This window comes from Chenopodium quinoa, unplaced genomic scaffold (genome assembly GCF_001683475.1).
Source record: "Chenopodium quinoa cultivar QQ74 unplaced genomic scaffold, ASM168347v1, whole genome shotgun sequence".
In the NCBI taxonomy this organism is placed as follows: Eukaryota; Viridiplantae; Streptophyta; class Magnoliopsida; order Caryophyllales; family Amaranthaceae; genus Chenopodium; species Chenopodium quinoa.
In genome coordinates this window covers 3,769,527-3,788,425 of record NW_018744626.1, presented here as the reverse complement: position 1 = coordinate 3,788,425, position 18,899 = coordinate 3,769,527, and the positions used below count along the sequence as shown (strand labels likewise).

General features: G+C 30.6%; 1 long non-coding RNA gene across 2 annotated transcripts; it reads left to right on the top strand.

Annotated features, from left to right (window-relative positions):
* Positions 1-7,134: 7,134 nt before the first annotated feature.
* Positions 7,135-10,022, top strand: LOC110700555. Of its 2 annotated transcripts, none has more exons than XR_002507236.1 (3): positions 7,135-7,456; positions 8,046-8,168; positions 9,053-9,344. It is a non-coding gene; the product is annotated as an uncharacterized LOC110700555 (long non-coding RNA). The 2 variants fall into 2 exon arrangements; XR_002507235.1 differs by lacking the exon at positions 9,053-9,344 and adding an exon at positions 9,771-10,022 and having other exon boundaries at positions 7,138-7,456.
* Positions 10,023-18,899: the final 8,877 nt, after the last annotated feature.

Genomic DNA, 18,899 nt, shown 5'->3' with positions numbered 1-18,899 from the left:
TTAAGAAAATAAAAAGACTTAGCTTGGGAAAAGGCTCATTGGACCACTTAAGCTAGCTAATTACATTTTTTAAAGTTAAATTCTGAAGAAAGATCATTTGAGAGAGAGAAAGAGAGAGATTAATTACGAAATAGCACATGAGAGAGAGAAGAGAAATACTACTAGAAAGAAAGAGAGAGAGAACATTAGAAAGATTATTTGAGGGAAACCAAAAGAAAAATCCCTTAACAAAGAGGACACCACTTTAATAAATGACTTATGAAAATAAGTAAAATTAGCTTAGGAAAAAAAAAAGGGTTAGCTTAAAGATCACTTATAATAAAGATCACTTAGTAAAATTAACTTAGGAGAGAGAGAGAAAAAAAGATCACTTATAATAAAGATCACTTGAGAAAATTGAGGCACTTAGCTTAAGAAAAAAAAAATTAGCTTAGAAAAAGGGTTACTAAAATTAGAGAGAGAGAGATAGAGAGAGAAAAAGAGAAAGAGCGAGACCAATAAAGAAAACCCACTTAAGAAATTAAAATCAGGGCAACTAGCTTAGGAAGTGACTTAAACCATTTAGGAAAAATCATTTGAGAGAGACCACTTTAGAAATCTCACTTAACGAAAAGAGGGAAATCACTTGAAAGATTACTTATGAAAATAAGAAAAATTAGCTTAGGAAAAAATTGTTAATAAAGTGCAAAAAAGTAAGAGAGCCACTTAAGAAGAAAAATGACTCAAGAAGAAAGATCACTAAAGGAAAAAAAAATAGCTTAGAACTTAGGGCAATTAGTTTAGGTGGGAATCTTAGGACAATTAGCTTAGGAGGGTAAAAGAAAGAAATCATTAGTGAGAGAGACCACTTAAGAAAGAAAAAAATCACTCAAGAAAAAGAAAGATCACTCAAGAAAAAAGGTCACTAAATAAAGAATGATAACTTAAGAAACTAGGGCAATTATAAACAATTAGTTTATGATAAAAACATAGGGCAATTAGCCTAGGAAAGGGAGAGAAGAAACAATGAGTTAGAGAGACAACTTAAGAAAGGTCAATCACCTAAGAAAGAGGCAATTAGCTTATGAAAATACGATTAGCTTAGGAAAAAGATTTACTCAAATGCTAGAGAAAAAAGAGACTACATAAAAGATCACTTAAGAAAATTAAGGCAACTATCTTAAGAGAGTAAAAGAGAAAACATCCACTTAAGAAAAATCGTTTATGAAAATAATGCCTATTGGCTTTGGAGAGGTGAGACACCAATTAAGACAGACCACATACAAAAATCGAGGCAAATAACTTAGCGAGAAAAAATGGGGCACTTATAATAAAGATTACTTGAGAAAATTGAGGCAATTAGCTTAAGAAAAAAAATTAGCTTAGAAAAAGGGTTACTAAAATTAGAGAGAGAGAGAGAGAGAGAGAGAGAGAGAGAGAGAGAGAGAGAGAGAGAGAGAGAGAGAGAGAGAGAGAGAGAGAGAGAGAGACCAATAAGGAAAACACACTTAAGAAATTAAAGTTAGGGCCATTAGCTTAGGAATTTACCTACCAGAGAAAGAGATAGAGAAAGACCATTTAAGAAAAATTATTTAAGAGAGACAACAACTTTAGAACTCTCTCTTAACAAAAAGAGGGAAACCACTTGAAAGATTACTTATGAAAATAAGAAAAATTAGCTTAAGAATTTTTTTTTATAAATTGCTAAAAAGTAAGAGAGTCACTTAAGAAATATCAAATAAAAAGAAAAATGACTTAAGAAGAAAGATCACTAAAGGAACAAAAGATAGCTTAGAACTCAGGAATTTAGTACGCTTAGGTGTTAATCTTAGGGCAATTAGCTTAGGAGAGTAAAAGAAAGAAACCATTAGTGAGAGAGACCACTTAAGAAAGAAAAATGACTCAAGAAAAAGAAAGATCACTCAAGAAAAAAGGTCACTAAATAAAGAAAGATAACTTAAGAAACTAGGGCAATTATAAACAATTAGTTTAGGAGAAAAACCCTTAGGGCAATTAGCCTAGGAAAGGGAGAGAAGAAACAATGCGTTAGAGAGACAACTTAAGAAAAGTCAATCACTTAAGAAAGATAGGGCGATTAGCTTATGAAAATACAATTAGGCTAGGAAAAATATTTACTAAAATGCTAGAGAAAAAAGAGACTACATAAAAGATCACTTAAGAAAATCAAGGCAACTATCTTAAGAGAGAAAAAGAGAAAACATCCACTAAAGAAAATCATTTATTAAAATAAGGTCAATTGGCGTAAGAGAGGTGAGACACCAATTAAGAAAGATCACATACAAATATTGAGGCAGTTAACTTAGGGGAGAGAGAGAGAGAGAGAGAGAGAGAGAGAGAGAGAGAGAGAGAGAGAGAGAGAGAGAGAGAGAGAGAGAGAGAGAGAGAGAGAGAGAGAGAGAGAGAGAGACCTCCGTTTGTATGATTAGTTTATTGAATTCATCAAATACTATAGCTTAGATGTGATTTTAAAGTATCAAATACGTGCACTTTTTAAGCCAATGCCATTATAAGTGGCTTTGGTGTTTTTCCACTAATTTAAAGTGTGCTTTTTATGTATCAAATACACGAGCTTTTAGCATCAACACAATAAGTATGATTGTCGTTAAACTTAAGGATCATTGAATTAATGATTAGTGAATTTTCATCTGGGATATGAAATAACATAACTTAAAATAACCTAAACTTCTACACATATCAAGTATAGCCTCAATGTATGTAGTTCTCATATATAATATTTTACATAAGTCCTTTTACACGCGACATTTCTCTAGCTTAATCAAGTATTATAACATCCTTTATTATTACTACTAAAAAAAAATTGTAAAACCAATTTTTTACTTTGATCTCACAACACCACTTCTACATTAGTAAACTAATACTTATAAAAAAAAAAAGGGCCTAACACCTAAATTACATTATGAATAATAGCATTAGCATTATTTATTTTATACATTTATTTTTAACTAACACCCAAACAATATTTAGTTTTCTAACAAGAACTCATTTCTTACATTACAATACACAACATAAACTAAATTAGACATTTTGCATTTCAATTCAAACTCACAACATACTTTAATATCAAATTTTTAAAACCCCCGAAATTTCCACATTTTTATATACGTTGAACAAATCAATTTACAAACCAAAAGCGCGCGAAGCGCGCTCTAGCCACCCTAGTACATCAAAACACACAAACGAAGAGTAGTAGAGCATAACCTAAGCAAATAATGTAAATATACACCTTAGACCTCTAAATCCATAAGAAATTGAAAATAGATAAGAATATAATATATGTACAAATTAGGACCAATCAATATACAAATCAATAATAACAATATACAAATAAATAATAACACTATAAAAATTAATAATTGCAGTATTTAAATTAACAATAACTATCATCGACAATCAATTTGCGTCATCTTCTTCAACCCTCCAAATATCCAAATTCAACTTATTTACAAAAACTTGAAAATTCAAGGGACATGGATTCGAGCTCACTAGTTTAGTGTACCAATATTACTGGTTTTCTGATCGATGGTCAGCTCGGATATACGGATTTCATTATTGAGTTGTCCAAATTTTCGATGGTTGGTTTGAATATACGTTCTTCATTAGTTGTTTGACCGCATTATGGTTTTACATGGATGTTTTATTCGAATCAGACAACGAAAACAAGTTCGTAGGCTTAGAGTTTTGGAATGTGGCTATGCAAACCGAGTGGTTTGAGGGAGGTGTCGATGTGAATGGAACTAATCAAATACAACATCACAAACAAGGAGGAAGAAGTGTACATAATTTGCCTAAGATGAATGTAGAATTTAAGGATGTACAAATAACTACGTCTAACCTAAAAAAGGAGGATATCAAGCTTGATATTACCCTAAGAGGGAAGCTAAGTAATTATCTTAGCTTTATATGGTCCGTTAAACACCGTTTCAACATTACGTGTGAAAAAGTTGCTATCGGTTCTCATTATGTTCCATGCAAGTTTTGATATGTTAATGTCGGATTAGTTTAATTATTTTCTATTCTCCATGGCATGCTTGATATTTTTTTTCCAATTTCATTATCTTTCTTTTTTTTTTTTTTTTTTTGTTTTTTTAAATTATGAGATTATTTATAACTATATTGCACGTTGCATGTAACATACATAAGGTTTCGACTTTTTTAAGGTTTTTTTTGGAATGACAATAACTTTTGCAATCTTAAAAATTCTTAATCTTACAATAATATATAGTTAAAATTATAAATATTAAGAATTAATTTAATATAAGTTGTCACCCAATAACATGGTATTTTATACAACTCCGATCCTGCTATAAGAAGTTTCTTATTTACAATTTTTTTTTCTTTAATTATTTATATTCGAGAGCCTACCTATAAAAGATGGGTAGCCTATTTCAATTGTAGAATTATCTATCTCTAAATATTCCAATTAATTGATTTTTTTTAATTTTAATGGATATACAGGAACTATCAATGAAAGCCAACAAAAAAATTTGGTAAATACTCCCATTAATTGGTCATTTTTGAAGCACAACATTGGGTTATAGATGGAATCCTCTACTAAGGCTAATTACATGTGCAAGAGGCTAATTAATTGATTTTTTAATACAAATAAATGGTAGATCGATTGCACTTTTGGAATGCTATTGAATGTTATCAAGAAAAAATAAACTTTAATTTGTAGCTTTTGGTGAGTAATTTTTTTTTTTTTTTTGGAAGATAAAAGCTTTTTTTATTTTATTTTATTGAGGACAAGATAAAAGTTGTATTCTACTTCGCACTTATTATATTATGGATATATTAATTTCAGGATTTTATTACTTTGTAGATATTTTTTAGTAAATATTTTTTTTTATATTTTAAATTAGTTTCTAGTGTCTTTTAATTCGCTACAAGCCTACAATTATTGCTTCTTTAAAAAAAAAAAAAAAAAAATCCTTGAACCACCACTGAGGCCATGTTCTATTCAAATTAATAAAATAATATTCTGTAAAATAATTCTAGTTTTGTAAAAATGAATTTAGTAAATCTAATTTCAATTTAGTAAAGATATTTAAATCAATAATAAAAAAAAGTCCTTTCTCTATGTGTGACTTTGTAGCTATGATCATTTAATAGCGATTGCAACCATGTTATTTAGCAATCAAATTTTATACTTATCGAATATTAATTAAATGAATGTCACACTTGTGACACTATATTGGTATATTATATTCCAATAATAAAGAACATCTAGAAATAAAAACCCTATATATAACAATACCGGGAGAGACAAAGAGAATGAGGAGAGGAGACAACTAAGTTTTAGGATACTTGAGTTTAAGGAGTAGTAATTAGTAAAATAATTTCAATTCATTAAAAATAAGTTTTAACTAACAACATTAACAACTTTATGGAACAAATATAAAAGAGAATTAGTAAAAAAACAATAATTTAAGTACAACAAAAAGTAATGATTTTCAGTAAATATAATTTAAGTTTAGTAAAAATAAGGTGAAAAGAACAAGAACTTAACTTATTTTTGTTGAAACTTATGAGCTAGTACTTTAAAGGTTGAGCTATATGAAAAATTGATATAATCTTGTAGACATTCATTGCTAATAAGGGTATCATAAATGGCAGCCTGAGGTCATTTTATCAGATCTTTTTCTTGAATAAACTATATTCACTAAAATTACTATCAGTCAAATACATAATTGGTTTCAATTATTATCAAAATTATTTTTTTTTCCATGAATCAAAATAATTTTATTTTAATAATTGCTTATTATGAAGAAAAACATATGTAATAATTAAAAATCAACTTTATTAATTAAGTACAATAAAAAGTTTGTATCAATCAACTAAAGGCATCTTTATAAAATCAATTTAATCAATAAGAATATATTGATTATATTACCTTGAGTATTATTACCTTGAGTATTGTTTGTTCTACTCAATTACTATTCATTTGGTCAAACTAAATAAACCTTAATCATCTACTGGTAAGAATATATAAATAAAAAATTTAATTATGTGTGGTATTGTACTCTTGTTGGCATTGTTTCAATGCATATATATATATAGAACCAAGTTATAATGAGAACCAAGGCTAAAATAAAAACCGGAAACTAATCTAGGCCCTTAGATCATGTTAATTGGACAACTCACTACTTCCCGTGTCATTAATGACATTTTTGTAATATTTTAACTATATAAAGTATTTTCCAGTTTCATTTCTCAAAAGTAAATGAAAATTAAAGTAAAAATAAATGAAATCAGTCTTAAAGTAAATAAAATTGTCTTAAAAGTCAAAAAAATTGGAAAAAAAAGTTTGAAACAACGAAATTACGAGAATGTCATTAATGAGAGCGTGTGCAATGTGAGCCATTAGATGGAGTGCGATCATTGGCTGAGATTAGTTCATATATGTGTGTGTGTGTGTGTGTGTGTGTGTAGGGGAAGACTCTCGTGAGAATTTTTCTTATGTGAGAATTTTTCTTATGTGAGAACACTCTTTATGTTCTAAATTTTTACTCGTATGTTCTAAATTTTAAATCTGATGTTCTAAACTTTTCCTTAGGTGTTCTAAATTATATCAAATGTTCTAATTTAGTATGTACTCACATGTTCTAAACCATAAATTAGTTAAATTTGATATCATAAATTTTGAATAACTTGTTCCAAAATTTTAACTTACATTTTCTAAATTTTAAAACGTATACCTTCAGATTTTTAATTATATGTTCCAGATTTTAAAGCGTATGTTCTATTTTTTTACTCGTATGTTCTAAATTCTTTACTCACACTTTCTATATTCTAAATTTTTATTCACATGTTCATAATCTTGTCTAAATTTTACTCATATGTTTAAGATTTCATAAAGCAAATTTTATAAATTTTTAATCACTTGTTCTTATTCTTAAATCAGATGTTCTAAACATATTACTCATACAAATGTTCTAAATTATTACTCATATGTTCAAAATTTTAATTTAAGTCACATGTTCTAAATTTTAAATCAGTTCTCATTTAAGTATGAATTCTCACATATGGACTTATTCTCATCGGATCCCTCCCACATATATATATATATATATATATATATATATATATATATATATATATATATATAGGGTCGGGGTCCGGTGAGAACCACCCTTTATGTGAGAACTACCATCTATATGAGAACCAATACCAACCGTTAGATTATATGAAATTCAACAACTAAGATCTCCATTCTCGCGTTCTCTCTCCTCTCCATTCTCCTCTCCTTTCTCTCCTTTCTCTCTCCTCCTCTCCATTTTCTCACGCATCTCTCCTCCTCTCCATTTTCTCACGCATCTCTCCTCTCCATTGTCTTTGAAGCTTCAGAAGCAGCTCGCTGCCGATATTCTCAAGTGTGGTCGTGGTAAGGTTTGGCTTAATCCTAATGAAGGCAATGAAATCTCCATGGCTAACTCTCGTACGTTCTTTCTCTCTTCTTTGATTTCAATTTTCTTCAGTTGTCTTTTTGTTTTAGTTATTTTCAATTGATAGTTAGATTTTATTGTTTTTCTACTTTTTCTAATGATTATCTAAATCAGAACCCTATAAATTCTTAAGGTAGTTGATGAAGTGCTTTTTTATGTGAATTTTTCTGGAAAATAGTGATCGTTTGATGTTGATCGAATTGTAGGAAGTATTATGAAAACATCGTAATTTTTTGAGAATTATATTTGTTGATTGATTTCATTAGTGTTTATTCTAAAAACTTGAATAAGAAAATGACGATATATTTGCGAATTTTGGTTTTAATTTTGGAAAAAATTATTTAATTGATCAAGTTGAATGATTTAGTTCGTATTATGAATAAGTTATATGTTGTTATATTTACCTTGATGATTTTGTGATCTTGTAATGGTTTTGTAAAGTTTGTGGCTTCATTATGCAATTGAAGTTTATACTATGTTGATTGTTTCGGTAATTAGGTTTATTTTTTTATTTTTTTATTTTTTATTTTTTTACTGTAAGATATGAATGAATAGGAATTTATGTTTAATTGATTTGTTTAGGTCAAAATGTCAGAAAGTTGGTTAAAGATGGTTTCATTATCAAGAAGCCTACCAAGATTCATTCAAGGTCTCATGCTCGTCGTATGATGAAGGCGAAGAGGAAGGGTTGTCACTCAGGATACGGTATGTGCACCATTAACCTGTGTTAATTGTCAAATTTTCTTCCGTCTAAGTTTGTTGGTTTGTGTATTGACTTAATGTGTAGCTGATGTGTATGAAGCTCCTCACATTAAGTAGATTAGCTACCGGAAACACTAATGATCACTTGGAGAGCATTCAACAATAGTGGCTTGTGATTTTTCTAGTGAATTGTTGTGTATTTCCTGTTACATGATAAAATGGGAATCATTTGGTTGATAGCTAAGTATTAAGGTTGTTGATATTATGAAACTGTGCAATATTGAGCAAGATTTTGGTCTATTTTAGGGAATATTGGAGGGATAGTTGAATAGTAGATGCAACTTTTTTGTCAAATTATGAGTTTTGGGGAAAAAAATGAGTTATTTATTGGAACCACAAGAAAGCAGCATTAATTTGTGACTTTGTGAGACTCCTTGCTCAATTATGTAAAGAAAATTGTAGAGATGCATGTTTGCTGAAATTTGCTTTCTTTAGGCTGGTATGTCTTACCATTTCTATTCTTTTGAAGCTTTGAACCTTCGATAGATATAATCATATTGATTGCTGGTAGTCTGGTGGTGATTCTGATCTTCGTTATTATTTTGATATGAGACTCTGACTTCTGGTAGTCTGGTGGTGATTCTGATCCTCATTATTATTTTGATAAGAGACTCTGACTTTCTTGCCCTGATTATAAATGACTCCAAAGTTTTTGAATTTTAAAATATTGGTCTAATATTTCTTCTGGTGTGTCGTGTGATGTCTTGGCTAGTTTCATGATTATTCTATGCTAGATCTCATAGTTTAAACTTCAAATAGTTGAGGGATGGCTGACAAATGTCTTGTGTAAACTTATAATTCTAATTTAAACGTGTTCATTCTAATAGGAAACTCTTTGTGCTGTATAGAGTCATCAGCCATTGTGTCATGGGCTTTGAAGAAAGAGTTGTGGAGCATGGTGATGTGAAGCAAGATGATCAATTAGGGGCTCTCAGCCTGCATGCATTTTCTGATTTGTCATGCGTTTCACCCGTTGTATTTCTTTTTTTATTAATAGAATCTTATATCTATGGTAGTACTTCTTTGCTGCACAATATTATTAGGTGGTAGTTAATCACGATTATTTCTCATGTTCTTTACTCTTCTTTAAATATTTTTTGTGAACTAACTATTGTCTTGCGGACTCTTGCCTTTTCCTGTTTTACTGAGTTACTTCAAATACTTTAATATGTATCATACAGGTAGGCGGCAAGCTCATTTGTTCCTTGTTCTAAAGTTATGAGCATATGAAATTCTGGATATAATCAATGCTGATTTTTTTTTTTTATTTTCCTAGAGCATTCGGTATAGTGCATAGTCATAATTAGTCATGCATTTCTCTTGCTTGTTTACAAATTTTATCAGTTGACAGTTGTTTATTTTTATCAATAAGGGAACTATGATGCTGGCTTGGGTGATAAAAATTGATGTTAATGAGGTTCAGCAAATAGGCATTACAAGTAGAGTAGTAATGTCCAAATTTTACTAATTTATTATAGCCTTCTTTGCCAAAGAAGGTGAAGAGAGGAAGAGGTGACTTACAAACTATATATTTTGGTGTTACAGGGAAGTCTAAAGCGACTACCAAATTCCTTGCTCTGCAACAACAAGTCAATTTTGGTCTATTATAGGTAAGCGTAAGGGTACCAAGGAAGCTATGCTTCCAACCAAGATTTTGTGGATGAGGAGGATGAAATTTCTTAAGAGGTTGCTTCGTAAGTACCGAGAGTCAAAGATTGACAAGCACATGTACCATGACATGTACATGAAGGTCAAAGGTAATGTGTCCAAAAACAAGAGAGTATTTATGGAGAGCATCCATAACACTAAGGCTTAGAAGACTAGAGACAAGACCTTGTCTGGCCAATTTGAGGCTAAACGTGCCAAGAACAAGGCTAGCAGGGAGAGGAAATTGGCAAGAAGAGAGGCGCGTATTAAAGCTAAAACCCTGAGATTTTCTATTTTCAATGTAGTTGGATTTTAAATTTGCAACATGTCATATGTGAACCTATTAGCTCAATTGGTAGAGCACTATGCAAATGCATAGGAGATGTAGGTTCAATTCCTACATAGGTTATCTTTATAAACAAAATTAATTAAAAAAAAATCAAATTCGTACTAATTATATGAGCAAAAAAAATGACTTGAAATGATTTATAACTATATAAACTTTGTTACAATTAAACTCTCATACAAACTTATGTCTCCAAATTACATAAATGAACCTACGTGGGATTCGAACCCACATCTTTTGTGCATTTGCACAATGCTCTACCCTTGAGCTAGTAGGCTAACGTATTTAAAACATTCAAACACACTCACAAATGAGCATTAATTTGACAAAATGAGCATGACTCATTTGCTCATTTGAAAAATGAGCATTAAATAGTTTGCTCATTTGACAAAGGAGCATTGAATTTTTTCGCTCATTTGACAAATGAGCAAAAGTAATTGCTCATTTGACAAATGAGCAAAAAAATTAATTGCTCATTTGACAAATGAACAAAAAAATTAATTGCTCATTTGACAAATGAGCAAAAAATTAATTGCTCATTTGTCAAATGAGCAAATAATTAATTTCTCATTTGACAAATGAGCATTAAATAGTTTGCTCATTTGACAAAGGAGCATTAAATTTTTTTGCTCATTTGACAAATGAGCAAAAAATAATTTCTCACTTGACAAATGAGCAAAAAATTAGTTGCTCATTTGTCAAATGAGCAAATACATAGTTGCTAATTTAAAAAATGAGCAAACTATTTAAAAGGCATGACTTAGCGCACTTTGATGAGCAAAACGTAATATTAATTAACATGTGATAGCATGTTTAAGGCCTTGTTCGAGTTAATTGTAAATTTTTTAGTTATCAAGTAAAAATTAATTTTAATCGGTAGGCTGGCTACAAATGTATGACAAGTAAACTAGTATATCGATCAAAAATTAGTCTTGATTAACAACTAAACTAAGCTGGCTTAAATCGGTTTTAATCATTAATATTTCAGTTTAGAAAAAAAAAGACGGTTAATATGAGAGTATGAGGCCTAAGACTTAGATCAATCTACGTATCATAGAGAATCTTCAGGTTAGGCCTTTCTGAATCAGGACTTAAAACATGTCATTATTAATTAGCACATAGAAATATGTGTAGAGGAGCCTTGATACTTACTTGGATTCTGGTTAGAGATAACAGCAGTCTGGGAGAAGTCACACTGGTAGGGCCTGCAATTGAATTTAATTAGGACCTGAGATTACTAAATAGACACATGTCCCTTAAATTGCAACTTTAATAAAACTGAAGCAAATAATTAGTAACTGGAGCAGAAGCCACTTGGTCTATACACCAGGATTAAGAAATGTAGAGCATAAGTGGTCAGATGTGTACTCTTTAAGTTGAACCTAAAAATCACACAGAAACAGTTCATCTATTCAAGGAAACAAACTAGCAAACTTTTAGCCATTCAAGGTCAAATTTATATTACTAGTCGTCAACTATGTGTTCAGGACAAGGACCCTCCCCCACCTCCACATTGTACATTTCTTACATTGATACATGCATTTGACTGAGAAGAACATTATGTGAGAATAAGGGTTGGACAAAAAAATTCCAGTTTTAGACAATTTGATTTGCCCATCTCTCGTTAGTTCATCCAATTAGAAGGTACGTCATAAAAGTAATACAATTAGAATATGGCCAAGCTTACTTTTTTTGTAAATGAATTCACTGACAAGCTTGTGGTGCAAGCAGACACGTCTCCATGAACACCAACTTTGCCATCCTGAGAATAAGCAGTATTAGTAGGAAAGTAGCAACAAAAGCAAAATTTTACTAGGCTGCCTATAGATCACACACCCATAAAATACTTGGCTCAAACTGACTGTCTAAGTAGAAACTTCACAATAACTAGAGGAGTAAAAGCAACCAATAGAACTTAGGACAAATTTCAAAGTCCTTTTTTACATTTTAAGCAGATCAAAATTAGAATGGGGCCAACACTTTAAGATGGTGGTACTAAGATGGTTCCAGATGCAAGTGCCCCTGAATGCAATTTTAAGTGAAATATTTGGTATCAGCTATCAAATGCTACTGGACTTGCCCCTGACGAATCTACTACAACAATACATGACTAGAAAATAAATCACAACCAAATGATAATTAAAAATTAGTGCCAGTGCCCTGAAGGATGCAACAAACTCAATCCGCATATAAAAAATTTTCACAAGAGGTGTGAATCAGTAGAGAACAATGAGAAGGAAAGATTAGCAGCAAAATCATGCTAAATTTTTTTAAACCAATCATTAATTACCAACATAGTCCAAAAACCTTGCCCCTTCCCATTTTTAGTACTATTGGTGATCCCCATATATTTATATATTTTAAATTTCACAAGACTTTGACCTCAACAAAGCATGCAAAATCAAGCAATTTCCACAAGTGAAGTATAAGCAGTATAATCCTAAGCCGGAAACGAATTACAATCACGGCAGTGTCCCAAACTCCCAACACACAAGTAAAATATAGAAGTATCATTAAAAGCAACAATTACTCAACAAATTGAAGCAAACAATAATCAGTAGAAGATAATTGAAAGCGAAAAAACTCTGGAAATCATCGCCTTGTCAATGAATAAATTTTTGACAAACTCCATACAATCATACAAAACACGAAAGGGTGCAAAAAAAAAAAGTGGAAACAATCAAATGGTAGGGAGCAGGGGAATACCATGTCAGGATACTTGTCTTGGTCAACAACCCTAGTGTTTTCGAGCTTGATATTAAGATACTGATCAACCGAACGGAGGTGCCCCTTATGGCGAGATCATTCTTCAGTTCCACAACCAATTCACGCCCCACAATTTCCTTGAAATACGAGAAGAATAGCTGCCAACACAAAAAACAAAAGCATGGAGCTCGATTAAATTCATTCAGCAATATATGTTAGTACAAAAGTATTGAATTATGAATGAAATTCACCATTTTCTACTGCTTCCTCGGAGCTCTGGATGTGATATCAATCTGTAGCCAAATTACTTTGTAAGTTCATAGGAACAGAACCTAAATTGCTCGAAAAAACACTCTTCTAAACATTTCCTCACATTAATTAAGACTAGATTATGGGAAATAAATTCCATTTTCATAGTTTCGTCCAAACATCAAAGGGTTTTGTTTAGAAATCAAATATGGCATAATTATCAATGTAATTGTTCAATAATTTGAACCCTAAATTGAGCATACTGACAATTAAGTTAATGAAACCCTAGAATGTGAAATTGATATTTAAAAAAAGTATCTTACCAAAGAAGCTGCTTCAATGGAGGAGGAAAGCTCACAAGCCGCTTCAACGAATAATTCAATGGAGTAGAGAAAGAGAGAGAGGGGTACAGTGAAAAAACTACGAAGGATGTGAAATTAAACGTTGGAGGGTTTTTCTTTTTTGACCGATTAATTGTGGTCATTGGATGTAATTGATCCAACGGTTATAATGAGTCCTCACATATAAAAAGGTTCTCACATAAGAGATGTGGTCTCATATGATCCCATTTCTATATATATATATATATATATATATATATATATATATATATATATAGAGAGAGAGAGAGAGAGAGAGACTGCACATAATGCAAGTGAGTAGAATTAAAAAAAATGTGGAGGTATTAAACAATGTGTCAATTAAGAGAATGGTCTACCGCATAGCAGGTTTTAATTTACTTTTTTATTTTGTGGTTAACGATTTCAATCTATAATGTAAGATCTTCTTTAATAATAGAATCTATATATTAATTGCCGAAAATTATGATATAATATACTACATAAGTACATATATAACAAATAAAATAACTTATTTAAAGACATCATAAATAGACGTGTGATGGAGCTAGTATAGAGGAAATTATTGAAAGATATGCGTAAAAAACATGTTTGCAACTAACAACCATCCAATGACTTTATATTCCTAATTGAATTTAAAAAATTCAACGGAAGCTCAAAATACCAATCAAGACTCAAAATTTCTTAACTAAAATCTAATTAAAATGGTGATATGTTTTGAGGCCAATTTTTTATTTTTATTTTTTAAACTAATTATAGGTGAAAAAAAAACACCCTTTACCATTACTTTGAATGAGCTAAATTAGCATAATTCAAGGAAAAAGAATTATATCAAGAAAATAACACAAAGAATGAAAAGCTAAGCCTTCCCGCATCAACGGAGGCTGGGAATGTAGCACCCATGCCACAAGGTACCTCAACCTCAAAACGATGGACAATTAGATATGCACAATTATTATGTGTCATACTTATTGTTGTCCTCCTAACCGCCCTATTCATCGTAGCAATAGTAGTATTAGTTGTGTTTAATTACGCTAAAACACCTCGAACTCATGTTAAAAACATCCATATTTCTGCATTTAGAGTCACAAGTCTAAAAGCTAACATTGATGTTATGTCTAATAACCAAACACATTGGTTATTGGGTTAATTTTTGGAAAGTGACATTTGAAACCTTTTGGTTTAAGGTAGGAGGAATAACTAAAGAAAACAACAAGGTACAACATCTGACACAAAAAGTCCAAAAGACCAAAAGTGTCAAAATAAATTAATGATGTATGCTAAAGGGAAAGTCCAAATATTATCAAGAGTAGTTTTAAAAAGAGGATATGAAGTTAAAATTGATATTGAGAGGGGAACTTAATTTTTATTTTGGTGTTTTGGGGTCTAACAAACATCGTTTTAGGGAGTCATGTAATGGTGTTCCATTGTTTCCTCTAATGTTACTTGCAACACAAATGTGTTTATTGATGACAAAAATCGGTAAATTTTCTTCTTTATGCATGATTTTTCTTTGCATTTTGTAACTTATTATCTTATATATGTTTGTGGTAAAATAGGCAGTGGGATCAATAATCATCCCTAGTCACTTTGTGGTTGGAGTGAGGTTCTCTTACCCTTTCCCCCTCCCCACTCCTTACGGTTTGTTTGGATAGCATAGCAGAAGAGAAAGGTAAAGGAAGAAGGAAGAAGGAAGAAGTAAGAGGAGGGAGAAGGTAAACTTACATAATTTTTCCTTCAAATCTTTCTAACACTAGAAGGATTTGCATTGGTTTATTAAAGAGGGAGGGAAAATGATCCTCCGTATTTGACACCTTCCTTTGTTGTCACCCTTATAGATCAAAAGGTATCCAAGGAAAGGGAGGATGAATCTCTTCTTTTATATTCTCTTCCTATCCCTCCAATTCTTTCAATTCAAACAATGTATTATGGTCCTTGAATTACAAGCTAATTAATCCAAGTCGAGTTAACATGTGTGAGATAGATTTTTATTTGATAGGACGCTTTGTTCTTAGTAAAAAAAAAAATTATGTTTGAAAAAATAGTAGTAAAAGTAATGAAATAAATTAATTATCATTAGGTTTCAAAAAAAATAAAAAAAAAATAATTATCATTAAAATTTAGTTTTTCTTCATATAACTATTCTATATTACTATTTCACCTAATTATCATTAAAATAGTAATATAACTAATCTATATTACTATTTCACCTGATTATTATTAAAATTTAGTTTAAATATATTCACAATGATCTGAGACATCGCCCGAGTTAAAAACCTAGTTCTAAACTCAAAATAAAATGATTATGTCCGGCAAATAAGGACTAGATTGTCCTATTATTTGAATTTATACTTCTTTGAACTTAAATATCTCTTCTTTTTCCTTCTTTTCTCCTCCAAGGTTTAATATTTTTTTGTCATTACCATTTTGGGCATTCTCCTTGTTTTTCTTTAATTTTTATTGTTAATTTAAATAAATTTAAACGAGTAGTGTAGATGTACTAGTCTCCTGTGATGGATGAAGTTGTTAGTTTTTGGTGTAGTTGTTCGTTCCTCTCACTTAATTATTGTGGATAAGGGTTTAATTAAAAAAAAAAACCTATCTTCTTCTGCATGCCCTATGATTGATTTGTTGGTAAAGAATTATGCGGGATTACAAAGGTTGTCAAGTTTCCAAATAAGTTCAAAAGAATCAGATGAAATTCATCCGCTTGGCTACACAGAATCATTAGACCGTCTCTCTGAAAAGGTTGTATATTCCAACGATATGTGCAAGGGATGTACCTCAGTGAAAAATCCATTAAAGGCTTCAATGAAGAAAACCTTTGTTTGTTTTGTTTTTATATACGTATTTGATAAATATAGATTTCAGTTGTAAATGTCGTATGACTTTTTATTAATGATTTTTTTTTGAAAGAGTTGTTAAAAATAGGGCGGACTTGTATATACTACCGCCGTTTCATATTATTTGCAACGATTAGACATTTTTCCTCTTTACTTTATGTCAAATCGTTGCAAATGCGAATTTTTTATATTCTCAATTGGCGAGATAATATCCTCTATGGGATGAATGGTATCATTTATTGGGTGGATGATATCTTCAACTAACTGGATGATATCGTTTATTGGCTATATGATATCCTTTTATTGGCTAGATGGTAATTCTAGTAGCTAGATGATATCCTCTACTAGCTTAATGATATCCTATATTGGCTAGATGATATTTCTTCTGGCTAGATGATATCCTTTATTTGCTGAATGACATTTTTACTAGCTAGATGATATCCTCTATTGGCATGATGATATCCTCTATTGATGACTATGTGATAACATGGCTTGATGGTATCATATAGCCAATAGAGTATATCATCCATCCATGATATCATATAGCCAATAGAAGATATTATATCATAGACACAATCATAAACGATATCATATAGCTAATAGAGGATATCATCCAACCATGATATCTTATAGTCAATAGAGGATATCGATCATCCAGCCAATGAAGGATATGTATAACTTGTTTGAAGATATGTATAATTTGTTTGATAATATGTATAACAATGGTGGAACCTCCATTGAAGTACTCGTACTAAGGTCTTGGGCATAACATACCTTGCTCATTTCTAAACCAAAATACATGCATATGTTACAAAAATGCCCACAATTCAACATACAATCATATGGGACAATCAATTTCAACAGTTATACATCACATAAGAAAGCCCCAATTCAGTTTTTGGGCATTTAAAAAAAAAAAACCGAGAATCTCAAGCTTTCTCTCTCTTCCGCCATGGATGTCCTCGCTGTTCTCCTTCGCCGTAACCACCACTAACTTGTCATCGGGTGGAAATTTGTTCTTTATCACAAGAAGATGACGATGATCTGATACTTTCTTGAGTCTCGATTGACGAAACATTGGGTGCAACTTGCCGCCCCCAATACTTTGTGATAATTATATATGCACTTACCAAACTTGAAATAAGTAAAATTAGGCGAAGAGAACATAACTTGATTGATTTTCGACATATAAATAACTGTATTGTAGGATCCGCCCTGTATTAGACCAACTTTTACAAGAATTTGCTATAATAAAATGAACAAAACAACACACACCCAATTATCCGTTGTATATAAATGTAGCTCGCAAGTGACACTTGAACACCGACATCATTACAACTATACATTTGAATAACATAATAATAACCATATAATGCATGCATTATATTGCAATTAAAAAAGCTAAAGCTTGAATAATTACAAGAAATACTAATAATTAGCAAGAAGAAAGAAAATTAAGATTCCTTCATTGTCATTTGTCTCTTTCTAAGCACAAGTATGTGTTAAGAAAAAGGATATTAAAACTTGTATTTATCGCCTTCTTATTCTAATTAATTCCTCATATAGCAAGAGCCAAAGGGTTGTTCAACCAACTTCCAACATTGCTACGTTTCCCACTTTTTTCCCTCTTTTTTAGCACTTATGCCTCCTTTTCCAGCCTGGCTCTTCATTTACACTCAATTTTTCCTTTTAAGGGAGGGTAAATCTTAAATATAAATTTCTAAAAAAATAAAAATAAACTGTTAAAAATTCATCTTTTTTTTTGGATATAACATATTTATATTATTTAGGGTGTGTTCATTTGATTTCCACAACAAATCGTATCTAAATTTACAGTAAAATCTATTTACCTGACTTTTTTTTTTTTTTGAGGGGAATCTATTTACCCGACTTATTTAAACTAATACTCCCTCCGTTTCAATTTGTTAGTCTCATATACTATTTTGGGCGTTTCAAAAAGATCTACCCATATTGAATGTATTCTACTTTAAACTTAGTTTTTATTTCCTATTTTATACATATTAAATTATGATTGGTTAAATTAATGATTGTGCATTGATGACATGAGTCTAAGTAAAGAAATTATTCCCTTGAATTATGCAATTATACTTGACAGTTTCCTAAAAAAAACAAAAAAAGTTTAAATAAGACAAAACTATTTATGAATTGTTTTTGACTTTAATGTTAGATTCCAAATATTCTTCAATTCTTATTTTATGTAATAGATTCCATATGAGACTATTATATTGAAACGGAGGGAGTAATGAATATAAAGGTGAATTGAACATACCTTATTAGATTTTAATTAAACTTATTATAGTTAAAAAAAATGAAATTTAATGTCTTTTATTAATCGTTATCAGAATTTATGTGTATTAAATTCTAGTAGAACTTCCTCAATAAAAAAAAAGTTGTTTTTTTTTTTTAAAAAAATAATTATTACGGAGTACTCCATAGTACGGAGCATATGATACTGTCTTAACTTATACCGTATATGTAGTATATGGAATACTAAAAATCAAAA